The sequence below is a fragment of the Oryctolagus cuniculus genome, chromosome 6 (assembly GCF_964237555.1).
Source record: "Oryctolagus cuniculus chromosome 6, mOryCun1.1, whole genome shotgun sequence".
Classification (NCBI taxonomy): Eukaryota; Metazoa; Chordata; class Mammalia; order Lagomorpha; family Leporidae; genus Oryctolagus; species Oryctolagus cuniculus.
Window position 1 is genome coordinate 67,147,249 of NC_091437.1, and position 12,539 is coordinate 67,159,787.

Consider the following 12,539-nt stretch of genomic DNA (forward strand, 5'->3'; position numbering starts at 1 on the left):
AGCAGGAGCTGCAAACAGAGTGGAGGCTTGATTGAGGAAGTTGGGGGGTGAGGGTAGGTGTGAGTGCCTGGCCCATAAAGAGAACACCCCCAGGACTACTGGAAAGGGTAGTGGGGTCAAGCAGGCAGGCAGGACCATGAGGTGCCCCCTCCAATAAGGGCAATCAGGGGAGGCTTCTCTGAGGAGGTGACAAGAGCCAATTGGGAAAGTAAAAATCCTTCCAGGCTGAAACCATTGTGAGGGCCATGGCCTTGGAGAGGAACAATGATGTCACCCACTCTGTGTTGGAGAACTGTGCTCCCAGGCTGAGGTCTTTCATGTCTGTCCTTGGCCTGAGACTCGCCCTGTGTTCAGAGCTCACACAGAGCGCACACGGAGTGTTCTGGGCTCCTCTGAGGGTGAACTGGACACAGGTGGGCTGTGACAGAGTAAGTGCCTAACCCAGGAGCACAGCTGCACAGGGAAGGCCCACCTGACCCCCTACCCCCACGACAGCCCAAGCGCTTCAGGCACTTCTCCCGGCCTTGTGGTGGGCCGACTGGTGCAGAGGTCCCTGCAGCCCCACCCTCAGCAACTCCAGAACACACACGCTCTGTCGACGACAAGACAATCTGCAAAGAGCCCTTTCAGCTGGGAGGGGTGACAGAAAGGCCATCTGGCCAACACCCGCCCTTGTGGCTGGTCACCATCCATTTCCCAGCTGTGTTTTTAAGAGAAAATAATTAAGGCTCTGGATGCTGCCAACAGGGTGGCTCTGCGGCTGTCCTTGGCAATGACCCCTGCAGAAGAGCCCCCACTGACCAGGCTCCCTTCCCCTGGCTGGAGCCCCACCCAAGGTCTGTGCCAGAGCCACTGGCGGTCAGCTCCTGGGGCCCCAGAGGCAGCTGTGTCCTCTCCACACAGCCCAGTGCCTCCTGGCTGCAGCTCCCCGGGGCCCTCTCTGGCCTCACCCCAGCGCCTCCACCCTCCTCCCTGCTGTCCACTAAGCACCCACCCATCTGTCCTCAAAACTTTCTGATCGCTCAGCTTTCTCAGTGCCCCTCCAAGAGGAGAAAACCCAGGCTCTGGGAGATGAAAAGAGTCTTGCCCAGGGTCACACGCCAGCAAGAGTAGGCCCCAGAACTCAGACCAGGCCTCCCACCACCCCTGCCCTCCAGAGCCATCTGCTTGAAGCCAGGTCCCCTGTTTCTAGCATAGTTCCCTGTGTGAGCCTCAGACTGTGTCCAGCAGCCTGCAGATCTCCACTGGCACCTCAGGTTCAATGGGGCCCAGGTAGCCCTGCTCAGCCTGCTGCCTTCTCATGTTCCAGCGCCAGCAGGTGGCTCTCCTGGTGCCCTGCGCTGCATGCGTGCAGCCTGGGGCCAGGCGTGTCTTCCTTTCCGCGGCCCCCACGGCCTGGATCCTTGTCTGTGCCACCCTCCCTGGACTCCCTTCCATGCACCTTTCCTCCTACCCCACGCTGCACCAAGCCAGCCTTCTGCCTCCCACCTTCCCAGAGAGCTCCTTGGCATGCACATCCCGCAGCTGGCTTCGGCTTACAGACTGTCCCCAGGACCCTGCAGCCTACCATGACTCTGGTCCCCACCCGGGAGCCCCCGTGCTCTGACCCTAGGCCACTCTAAGATTCTCGTACTGGTTAAGCTGCCCCCACCTCCTCTCTCTTCCTCCTGGATCTGCTTGTCCAGGTGTCTCCCCCACCCTGCCAGGCAAACTCCAACCTGCGTAAGATGTCCCAAAGGCTTTTACAACCACTTCTGCTGTTTTGCTTTTGCAGTCACGCCCTTTGTGTGGTAACCACACCTCAGATTGGGAGTCACTCACCCTCACCCCAACCGATGATGTCAGACACAGCGATGGGCTCTGGGGTGCATGATTCCCTGGACAACCCGAGGAAAGTCCAGAATTTCTATGGAAACGGTGGTACGGATACTCCCTGTCTCTTGCGGAATGTTGAATCAGCAGGATGTACGCCTGGAGCTGCCAGGAGGCACCAGGCAAAGAAAGCTGACCTTGGGCCGGCGCCGTGGCTCACTAGGCTAATCCTCTGCCTTGCGGCGCTGGCACACTGGGTTCTAGTCCCGGTCGGGGCACCGGATTCTGTCCCGGTTGCCCCTCTTCCAGGCCAGCTCTCTGCTGTGGCCAGGGAGTGCAGTGGAGGATGGTCCAAGTGCTTGGGCCCTGCACCCCATGGGAGACCAGGAGAAGCACCTGGCTCCTGCCATCGGATCAGTGTGGCGGCCATTGGAGGGTGAACCAATGGCAAAGGAAGACCTTTCTCTCTGTCTCTCTCTCTCACTATCCACTCTGCCTGTCAAAAAAAAAAAAAAAAAAGAAAGAAAAAAGAAAAAAAGAAAAAGAAAGCTGACCTGAAGCCAGCACAGACACAAGCAGACCTGAGAGCCCGAAACAGCAGGCGTCTTCACTAGCTGAGCACCTGGATCCAGCTGTACCTGCACCCTCCCTAACAGTTTCAGTGTGTCAACCAATAAGTCTCTTTTTCATTTTAAGGGTTCTTTTTTCCTCCCAATTTCATACCACTGGGATCAACTCAAGTGACCCTCAGCATCAAGGCAGTCAGATTGAGGGAGTGCAGTGGATGCTGTGTCCTGGGCTCCCTAGCAGCCTCCTCCTTCCTCCATGGGACCCTCCTGTTCACCTTGCACTGCAGGCTCACCTCCCAACCCCAGCCCCAGGACAGGCCCAGCCCTGGGGAAGCACATTCACGCCTCTCATCTCACCACAGGTGCTCGTTGTGCGGCCCTAGTCACCTGGGCAGGCGGCAGAGCACCTGCCTGAGCCTGGAGACCCCCCCTAAACATCTGACTGAGAGACAGGATAGGCAGCACCAAGAGGGCATTGTCTGAGCACCCCGGAGTCATGTTCGGGAGCAATTTCCATTGTTTGTTCTCGTGAAAGCCAGTTTGAGATGAGCTCCTGCCCCACCAGCACTGGGGATAAAAGTTGGAAGGGGAAACAGGAGGGGGTTGGGCAGAGTAGGGATCTTGGAGGTCCTGCACCTTGAGCCATCACGGTGTCCCAGGCACGCAAGTACAAGGAATCTCTTGTTGATGAATGAGAAGGCAGCTGAGAAACCTCAATGACCTTGAGGAAGGCCCCTGGAATCCCTTACGCCAATACTGGACTCTGGGCTCCCCAGCACAGGCTGTCCCAGGGACCTCCCTGTGTGCATTGGGTCAGTGGGGAGCTCAGACATGGGTGGCGGGTGGGGACCCCAGCCTCAGGATCTCCACTCTGACTCCGTCTGCACGTGGACGCACTGTACTGGAAGGCAGGGAGCCCCATGGCAGCTCCTTCTCAGGGAGCTTTCCTCACCAACATCGCAACACCCAGAACTTCTCACTCCGCAGACCAGGGAATGGGAGGGCCAGTGTGCACCTTACAGGATCTCCCTGCCGGAGCACCCCTGCTGAGGAGTGGACCCATCGGGCTGCTCAGCAGGCTTCGGAGGTGAAGGGGTCCCCAGGGCGTGCTGGTGGCAGCAGGGGAGGCCCAGTCCCATCCCATGCCCTGGCGGCTGCAGGTGCTCAAAGAGCCAGGGAGGGCTCCGGGCCGGGTCCTGCTCTGCCTGAGGAGCGTGCAGGTCTTCCTGCCTCCACCTGGCCCCGGCCCAGAGCACTCACGGGAGGATCAGGCTGCCCCCTGCACCGCGGAGGCCCTGTGTTCCTTCCCAAGGGGGTGAAAGCTTCTAGAACCGATTACGGTAATGGTTGCGCAGCTGAGAGAATACAGAAAACGCCAACACATTGTGCACTTGGCTTTACCCCCAGCTTTACCGAGGCAGGATTGATGATAAAAGTGCTGCCTGTTTACAGTGTACAATGCAGTGCTGTGATACACGTAGCCGCTGTGAAGCACTTGACCCAAACAAGCTAAGTAACATGCCATCACCTCCCGGGGCCTTCTGGCCTTGTGTTCATGGAGGGGTTTGGTGGGGACACTTAGGATGTACCCTTTCGGTGAATGTTGGGTGAACAATGCAGTGTCAGCTGTAGTCACCACACGGCACATTAGGTCCCCAGAACTTGTCCCTCCTGCTAACTGAAACTTTGTAACTTTTGAAAATCATCTACCCATTTAAAAAAGAAAAAAGATTTATTTATTTATATGAAAGGCAGAGTTACAGAGAGGCAGAGGAGGAGAGGGAGAGAGAAGTCTTCCATCTGCTGGTTCACTCCCCAAATGGCTGCAACAGCCAGGCTGGGCCAAGCTAAGGCTAGGAGCCAGGAACTCCGTCTGGGTCTCCCACGCTGGTGAGAGCACTTGGGCCATGTTCTGCTGTCTCCCCAGGCACATCAGCAGGGAGCTGGATTGGAAGCGGAGCAGCCCATATTTGAACTCCATGCCAGTGTTGCAAGCAGTGACTTAACCCACTTCACCCTAACATTGGACCCCTTTCTGCCCATCTTTTGTGCTTTAAGTGGGTGAATTATAAATGAATGACATCTCAATAAAGGCATTAAATAGAAACCAGAGGACGGGAGTTGTGATGCAGCAGATTAAGCTGCTGCCACATGTCATACTGGAGCGCCGATTCAAGTCCTGGCTGGTTTGCTTCCATTCCAGCTCCCTGCTAATGTGCCTGGGAAAGCAGCACAAGATGGCCTAGGTGCCTGGGCCCCTGCCAACCATGTGGGAGACCAGGATGGAGCTCCTGGTTCCTGGCTTTGGCCTGGCCCAGCCCAGGCTGTTGTAGCATTTGGGAAATGAAGCAGCAGATGAAAGATTCTCTCTCTTTGTCTCTCTGCCTTTCAAATAAATAAATCTTTTTAAAAACAGAAAACAAAAATGCAATCAGGATTATGTGGTACAGTAAGGCCTGTGCAGCCCCCTCTCCCTGCTGGACAGTTTGGTCTGGGTGACCTGGTGTGTCTCCGTGGGTAGGCTCCATTCTCCTTGTCCCACTCCCCTGTTGATGGATGTTACTTATCTCTGATGTTTGCCAAGCACAAATAGCACACAGAGAGGTGAATATCTTGAATTTTTTTTGCACAGTTGTTTGTTATCTCATTATAAGTGTTGCAACAGAGAATATACATTTGGAGATCTTTGATGCTTAAAGGGTCCTCATAAAACTCATGGAAAATGCATACTATGGAAAAAAACCTATGCACAGGTTTCAAATTGTTTACACCAAAATAAACCTACCTTTAAATTCAATCTTGCCATGAACTTTTTGTAGTACCCCTGTATATTGCCACATTTCTCTCTAGAAAGGTGTTGATGCTTCCACAGGAGTGCCTGGGGGTGGTGCTTGCTCTCCCCTTTTTATGGGAGAGGAGAATGCCTGGCTTGAGGCTGCGGGAAACCCAGGTTCAGCCCTGGCCAGCCCAGCTCCTGGCTGAGCTCTCCCCGCCCCTGCAGCTGCCCTGGCTGGCACTGGCATCCCCAGCCTCTGGCTTCACACCCGGGCCCTTCCCAGTGACACATGGTCCCCACACAATCTCAGGGGCTGCTCATGAGCTGGGAAGGAAACAGGTGTCCATGGGAACCTAGGGCCCAGTCTTTGCAGGGCAGAGAAACACTTGTTGCTATCAGACCATCCCAAGTAGGGGAGAGCAGATGACACAGGGGAAGTGGTGAACATCTTTATGGATTACGTAGTCTGTGAGTCTTACAGGCATTCTGCCATGGCAACAGGCAGATGTTGTTTGTATCCTGATCTAGCCCACTAACTATAACTCCACAAAGATACTTATGAGACAGTAAGTTTGAATATGGAGTGAGTGTTGGGTCTTATTAAGTATGACTGCTGATTTTGTTTGGTATGGTACTAAAAGTCTTTGAAAATCCATGATTCCTACTTCAGGAAGAGAAAAAAAAAAGGAAATCCATGTAACGCATTGTTATGAATCAAATCCCATCAGAGTTTGTTCCAGCAATGCCCAAATAAAACAAAAGCTGGAGGGGAAGGCGAGGCAAAGTTGGTTAAAAGTTGGTAACAGTTGGCTGTGAGTGACATGCACAGGAGGGTTCATCAGATTATCCGAGTGCATGCGGGAACTTCAGAAAGCTCGTGCAAACGGAATTTACGGATGTCTGTTGTGATGTGAAACTATCCTGAGATCCATGCAGTTCTTCGTATTATTGCATTTTCCAGAACATTTCCAAAAACGCTTCAGGTTTGAAATTCTTCATGGCAAAAACATGGATGTGTGTGTGTATCCCTACCTGTGAAGATCATGAAGATGCTCTAAAGATAACACTGTTGAGGGAAGGCAGTTACAAAGTGCCCCCTGTGGTTTCCATGTAGAAGAAAAGGAACCTGTTCTTTGTGTTGCAGACAGTTCAGCTCGTTTCAGAGCACAGGCAAAGGCTGCCGCGAAGGCAGACGTGGAAGCCATGTTTCACCAGCTACTTGGCTTCTGAGCAGATGGTGTTGCCTTTGCAGAGGTCTTTAGGTTTCCTTCGTGTCAGCCCGGGCTGGCTACAAGAAATCTCCAACCTACTAACAGTGCCATTCACTGATGCAAAGGGGACAAGACAAATGCCCAGCAAGTGCCCGAGTGTCCTCCTGCTCTGGTTTCCCGGGGCTCCACTCAGCTCTCCAGGGAAGATGGAGTCATTGCAGCAATCAGCTCCCAGGTCACGTAGACAGGTGGTGGGGCTACCAGGACCCATGAGAGACCTGGAGGAACCTCACAAAGACCTGCACTTACAGGAACATAGCACAGCAGGGACCCTCACCCTACAGTGCAGTGTGTGTGGAGGTGAGGACTGCATAAGTGACTGGGCAGGCTGCCTGGAAGACCCCTAAATGCTGCCAGGGCTGGAGCAGCAAAAGCCAGAGGTGAGGACAAACAGTGCCGTGGTTCCTGGAGGTCAACCTGTCAACCTTACCAGGTAAGCCAAGGGCCCCACCCAAGCTAAAAACCGGGAGCCTGAGAGGTCCAAGCAAATGTGACTGCAGGAATGGCTGGATCAGGGTGCACAATCTGCTTCCACTCTCAGATTTGCTCCACTTGGGATCAAGTCAAAACCCCACATGCAAAACCCCAATCTTGTGTCCTAACAACTTCACAGCTTCATGGGAAAGAGATCCCCTCTAGTCAATAGGTCCAGCAAAACTCCTCTGAGAGGACACTCACTGGATTGTAATGGCCGGAGGAAACTCACCCAGCCCAGAGGCAAAGCCCTGCATTTGGAGTGTGGTGCCCTCAGAGTGCAGCCAGGAGGCCAAGGCACCCCCATGCGAGTCCACAGGCTGAGATACCACAGAGAAACTCCAGGGTACCATCCGCAGACAACAGGGAGATGGGCACAGATGCCGTCTCTGTCCACTGCCCACTCCATCCAGAACGTACCAGAGCCTACACACTGAGAAGACACCAGACAGGCCTTGCTTCCTGCACCTCAGGGTCTGGGAGGGCCCCCCATCCCAGCTGCCCTGATGAACAAGGAGACAGGTCATATGCAAGGTGGGGCAGGGCTCCATGTCCTAGGGGCTTGCGATGCCCTCCATCACCCTGTCCCCCAAGAGTCCTACCTCCTCTGTTGCCTGATGGGGGTGGGGGGGACACCAGGAGAGTCCAGAGTCCCAAATCATCACGCTCAGTTCCTGCCAGGAGTGGGGCACTCAGAAGGCACATTCAACACTCAGGGAGCTCCTCCTGACCCAGCCCGGGGAGTCTGCAGAAGGGACCAGACAAAAAACCCAGGCAGGCAGGATCCGGCACCCATCAGGAGTGCGAGTAGGGAGGATGTGGGGGCTCGTCCATGCCAGGCTGGGACAGCCAGGTCTTCCCACGAGCCCTGAGACTCTCGCAGTCCAGGGATGGCTTTGAGCCCTGGACAAGATGCGAAGACATTAGAATGCAGTGTCAGGATCTCTGCAGGGATCCGTGGCAGCCAGTTTGCCCAGGACTGAGGCATCCCCTGGGCTATGAGAGTTTCAATGCAAAAATCAAGACAGTCCTGGGCAAACTCAGACAGCTGGTCCCCCTCTATTGTACCCTGTGTGGGACAGATAACCCAGACAGGTTGAAGGGTATGTGCAGGGGAAAGGAGACCCCAGAAGGAGTGTGCACTCCCTCCTACACCTGCAGGTGCTGGAATCAAGACAGACAACTGCACGGAACCTGAGGGCTTTGGGGAAACTCACTCACCTCCTAAGGGGTAAAGGTCCTGATGTTGCTCCCCTCCCTCCCCAGCCTCCTGTGGGGCACCTCCTACTGGCCAAGGACACCTGGAAGCCAGAAGGCCTGGGGCCCCTGATGGAGCCAGCATCACAGGGCATGGAGCAGGGGCAGTGGTGAGGAGCTGAGCTCTGAGCTTCTTCAGGGTCTCCCACATGGGTGCAAGGGTTAAGGCACTTGGGCCACCTTCTGCTGCCTTCCCAGGTGCATTAGCAGGGAGCTGGATTGAAAGTGGAGCAGCTGGGTCTCGAACTGGTTGCCCATGTGGGATGCCAGCACTGCAGGCAGAGGCTTAACCTGCTACACCACAATGCCAGCCTGAACTTCTTTCTAGGTTTAACTTCAGCTACAAAACAGTATTTGCATATGACCATGTTATTGCTGTCAGAACTTATTTATTTGAAAAACACAGTGAAAGAGAGAAAGGAGTGGGGGAGGGAGAGGGAGATAGAGATCTTCCATCTGCTGGTTCACTCCCCAAATCACTACAACAGCCGGATCTGTACCAGGTGGAAGCCAGGAACCAGGAACTCCGACCTTGTCTCCCACGTGAGTGCAGGGGCCCAAGCACTTTGGTCATCTTCCACTGCCTTCCCAGGCACATTAGTGGGAAGCTGGATTGGAAACAGAGCAGCCAGGACTCCAACCAGCATTCTGATATCAGATGCTGGCATCCCAAGCAGCAGCTTAACTCACTGCACCACAATGCCAGCCCAAAATGTTGTTTAAATCATGATTATACAAGCAGAGAATGACATTTAGAGTAAAAAGCTGGGGGCCGGCACTGTGGCATAGCGGATAAAGCCGCTGCCTGCAGAGCCAGCATCCCATATGGGTGCCTGTTTGAGTCCCGGCTACTCCACTTCCAATCCAGCTCTCTGCTGTGGCCTCAGAAAGCACTAGAAGATGGCCCAAGTCCTTGAGCCCCTGCACCAGTGTGGGAGACCCAGAGGAAGCTCCTGGCTCCTGGCTTTGGATTGGCACAGCTCCAGCCATAGAGGCCAATTGGGGAGCGAACCAGTGGATGGAAGACTTCTCTGTGTCTGCCTCTCCTTTTCTGTGTAACTCTGACTTTCAAATAAATACATACATCTTTAACGAGAGAGAGGGAGAGGGAGAGAGAGAGAGAGAGAGAAGCTGGCAAAAGTTAAAAGTTAACCCTTTAAAATTTTCTATTTCGTATTTGCTAAAATGAGCATGTATTTCCTCTTTAAGAAAAAAAAGTTACTGAAATGTATAAACTCTTCGATTTATTTTTTATTTTTTAAATTTTTAAAATTTTTTTATTTTTCTTTGACAGGCAGAATTAGACAGTGAGTGAGTGAGAGAGAGAGAAAGGTCTTCCTTTTTCCGTTAGTTCACCCCCCAAATGGTTGCTATGGCCGGCGTGCTGCGCCAATCCGAAGCCAGGAGCCAGGTGCTTCCTCCTGGTCTCCCATGCGGGTGCAGGGCCCAAGCACTTGGGCCATCCTCCACTGCCTTCCCAGGCCACAGCAGAGAGCTGGACTGGAAGAGGAGCAGCCGGGACAGAATCCGGCGCCCCAACCGGGACTAGAACCCAGGGTGCCAGCGCCGCAGGCGGAGGATTAGCCTGGTGAGCCGCGGCGCCTGCGTATTTTTTAAAGTTAGCCTACAATGATGAAAGAAAGCACGAATTCAGCTTTCGGGAGGACTGGACAACTGGCGAGGCAAGCAGATGTCTTCCCGGACGCCAGGGGCGGTCACCACTGCGCAGCCGCAGCTTGCACTCCACCAGGGGAGGACGTCTCACCTCAGCGCCAGGTAGGGGGTGCCGGTGCTGGAGCCATCTGGCAGCCCAGACCCAACCTCCATGGCCCTCCCTTTTCCCAAGCCCCAACCGAACCAGTCTTCCTCCTGCCCAGGCCCTTGCACACCGGGAACTCTGGCGCCGGAGCAGTCGCTCAGACCTTCCATAACGGTGGGCCGTCTGTGCCCTATCCACCCCTCCCCGCCATAGCCCAACCCAGACCCACAGAGCGGCTTCCTGCCCCACACTCAGATCCCGCCCCAGTCCCTGTGGTTGCTTCTTTCACCCCTCCCCAAGGTGAGGACCAGCCCCTGTGAGACGGGAACATGCAGTCCAAGTCAGGACACCCAGAACCCCACCTGCTGCCCACATGGGCACTTCTCACCGGCACTCTTGAGTGCCCTGCCCTGGATGGATCCAGTGAAGGCTCCCACTGCTGCCCCTGGGCCCTGCACCCCTACCTCCTGTGCCCCCTGTGCTCCATGGCCCTGGGCTGGGTCTCTGGGCAACAACCTGGCGTTCCTGAGGGGTAGGAGAGTAGGAAGGACATGTGACCAATCCAGGCTGCCCAGCAGGCTTCAGGCAGAGCTGGGCCAGGTGGACACCAATGCAGAGGACTTTGATGGCAACCAGAGGGTTAGAGGGTAGTCCTCCCCACACTAAGGACCCTGGACCCCTCCCCCGACCTTAGCGGAAATGTCACAGGGGAAAGCAGCTGAACAGGACCCAAGACAGGGGCGGTAGCACGTTCCATGTCCACCAGGGCAGCCATGGGACTCTTTTGGGCTGTGCGTGTTGAAGTGATGGGGAGAGGAGGGTGGAGCAGATCTCTGAGTTGTTTGGGAGAAGCCAGATCAATGGGCCAGCCTCTCACCTGTGAGGAACTCAAACTCTCAGCTGTGAAGAGCTTGGAAAGCACTGTGTATAGGTGTAGAAACACTCCTGGGGCTGTGTTTCAATTTTCCCAGGTACTCCTGGAAAGTGAGGCTGGAGCCAGTGTGCAGATCAGCCTGGGCACTGGACACCAGGCACTCACTGGGCAGGCTCACCGTCCTCGAAGCACAGGTGCAAGGCCAGGCAAGGAGAAGGTACAGAGGCATGGCCCTGCATTCTTTCTCCTCTGGAAGGGGCCACACTTGGGACTTCTGATGCGGATCAGTCCCCCTTTCCTGGCCCTGCAACCTTTTAAAAAATGATGTTTTTATTTACTTATTTATTTGAAAGGCATAGTGCAGGCACTCAGACTGTTTCCCACTGCTTTCCCAGATGCATTAGCAGTGAGTTGGATCACAAGCAGAGCAGGTGGGACTTGAACCGGTACTCTGATACAGGACGCTGGTGTTGCAAGCAGCAGCTTAACCCACTGCACCATCACCACCAGCACCCTACACCATCAACACCATGCAACTCTTGGCAGATGGTTTAATCTTGCCAAACCCCAGGTGTCAGGACAGGTCCTTGACAAAGCAGAGAGCAGGAAGGGGAGCCACTTCCAGCCAACAGGACCTCACAGTTTGGGACCACCAGCTGCCTGCCTAATTGCTCCCCTGGACCTCAAATCCCATTTTCTGTAGGCAGAAGGAGCCAGAACACTATTTGGTTGTAAATGAGAAACACGTGAGAATACCTCAAACAAAAATGGGAGTTTATTGGACCCAGATACTGGGACATTAAAGAATAGACCCTGGCTTCAGACCTGGCTGAATCCGACAGTTCCAAGGGTGTGTGTCTTTCTCCTTCTAGGAACCCACTTTGCTCTGGACCATTGCACTCTCAGAGGCCTCCCCCTTCTCACCCCCCACAGTGACCAAAGTCCCAGCGTCGCCAGGCTATGGTCTGTCCAGCTGCACCGTCCAGCAGAGGATAAACTGCTTTTACCATGTCCCTGGGCTGGCTGTCAAGGACCAGCACCGGCCACCTGCTGATCCCTGTTCCAGTGTTTTGGCCTGAGGCTTCTAGCAGCTCCAGGGCCCGACGTAGGCTACCATCACCCTAAAGGACTCTCAGAAGACTGATTCCCAGGGTAAGGCGGCTGCCAGGGATCACAGCATTCCTTTATATCTCTCCCAACCATGGGACTGTGAGTCCCCAAGGAGCGCAGAGGGCAGATTTGGACCCTGCTAGGGCCCATGGCTCCAGTGTCTTGGTGCCATCCAAGGATCTGCTGACCTCCTAGTCCTCACATCAGTTACAAACCGTGGAGGTCACTCCAGGGCAGAACGGCCTCACCTGCCGCCTCTGGTAGACCTCAGCAGCGGGAGGCTTTGCACCTGCCTGCCTCACTCTCCCTTCTCTAGTCTGTTCACTTCTTCCGGTCGCCTGGCCCAGCCCCCTCCCCACAGCCCACCCAGAATGGTCCAGTTCCCTGTGAGACCACAGGGTTAGGATCTGCTTCCCCAACACTTTGTAAGTGCCAGGAGGCCACAGGCTGGATCAGTTTCCATTCCTCATCCAGTTCCTAGAACCAGGACGGGCACGGAGTGGGTGTTTAGGAATGAGATGAATGAATGGAGTGACTGCCAGTGGAGGGTAAGGGGTGAATGCAGTGGCCCCTGAATCAGCTGTTTCTCAGCAGCATGACTCAGCCAGAGCCCCTCCTTCAAGGGCAGAGCCTCAGG